General features: G+C 48.0%; 1 protein-coding gene across 5 annotated transcripts in view; it reads right to left on the reverse strand.

The window, feature by feature from the left end:
- The window catches only part of PRUNE (prune exopolyphosphatase), a 34,574-nt gene that overhangs the window by 19,645 nt on the left and 13,422 nt on the right, over nucleotides 1-1,507 (reverse strand). The window lies entirely within an intron of this gene.

The following is a 1,507-nucleotide window of genomic DNA, read 5'->3' on the forward strand; positions in this document are numbered from 1 at the left end:
GGATCACGAGGTCAGGAGATGGAGACCATCCTGGCTAACATGGTGAAACCCCATCTCTACTAAAAATACAAAAATTAGCCAGGTATGGTGGCGGGAGCGCCTGTAGTCCTAGCTACTCAGGAGGCTGAGGCAGGAGAATGGTGTGAACCCGGGAGGTGGAACTTGCAGTGAGCCAAGATTGTGCCACTGCACTCCAGCCTGGGCGACAGAGCGAGACTACGTCTCTTTAAAAAAAAAAAAAATTGGCCAGGCCAGGCATGGTGGCTCACGCCTGTAATCCCAGCACTTTGGAAGGCTGAGGCAGGCAGATCACTTGTGGCCAGGAGTTTGAGACCAGCCTTGCCAACACGGTGAAACCCTGTCTCTACTAAAAATACAAAAAATTAGCTGGACGTGGTGGCACATGCTTGTAATCCCAGCTACTTGGGAGGTTGAGGCAGGAGAATTACTTGAATCTGGGAGGCTCACTGCAGTGGCTGAGATGGCGCCACTGCACTCCAGCCTGGGCAACAAGAACAAAACTCAGGTTCAAAAAAAAAAAAGCCAGGAATGATGCTTTTACACAGGAGGCTGAGGCAGGAGGATTCCTTGAACCCAGGAGCTCAAGGTTATGATGATGCCGCTGCACTCCAGCCTATGAGACAGAGCGAGAGACACACCATCTCTTAAAAAAAAAAAAAAAAGTGGTGGCACAGTGGCTCACGCCTGTAATCCCAGCACTTTGGGAGTCCTAGGGTGGATGGATCACCTGAGGTCAGGAGTTCAAGACCAGTCTGACCAACATGATGAAACCCCCTTCTCTCCTAAAAATACAAAATTAGCCGGGCATGGTGGCACATGCCTGTAATCCCAGCTACTTGGAGGCTGAGGCAAGAGAATTGCTTGAACCCAGGAGGCGGAGGTTGCAGTGAGCCGAGATCGTGCCGTTGCTCTCCAGTCTAGGCAACAGCAAAACTCCGTCTCGAAAAAAAAAGAAAAAAAAGGAAAGTTTATTACTGAATGAATCCATAGATGGATAATGCTCTCTCAGGCTGCCTTCTGTCAGTATCCTGCTATAACCACAATGTGCTCACGAAAAGAATATTAGCAGGAGCCAAACAGACTTAGGAAAGTCACATACTCGTGTTGCTTTTTTGGTCGTTTTTTTCCAGTAGTAAATTAGGGATGGAATTATTATAAATGTGTACATTTGTTAAATAGACATTATTATTTATAGAATTAAAAAAAAAATTTTTTTGAGATGGAGTTTCGTTCTTGTTGCACAGGCTGGAGTGCAATGGCATGATCTTGGCTCACTGCAACCTCTGGCTTCCGGGTTCAAGCAATTCTCCTGCCTCAGCCTCCTGAGTAGCTGGGGCTACAGGCACGCGCCACCACGTCCGGCTAATTTTGAATTTTTAGTACAGACGGGGTTTCTCTATGTTGGTCAGGCTGGTCTTGAACTCCTGACCTCAGGTGATTCTGCCCGCCTCAGGCTCCCAAAGCGCTGGGATTACAGGTGTGAGCC

Source organism: Mandrillus leucophaeus, unplaced genomic scaffold (genome assembly GCF_000951045.1).
Source record: "Mandrillus leucophaeus isolate KB7577 unplaced genomic scaffold, Mleu.le_1.0 Scaffold139, whole genome shotgun sequence".
NCBI lineage: Eukaryota > Metazoa > Chordata > Mammalia > Primates > Cercopithecidae > Mandrillus > Mandrillus leucophaeus.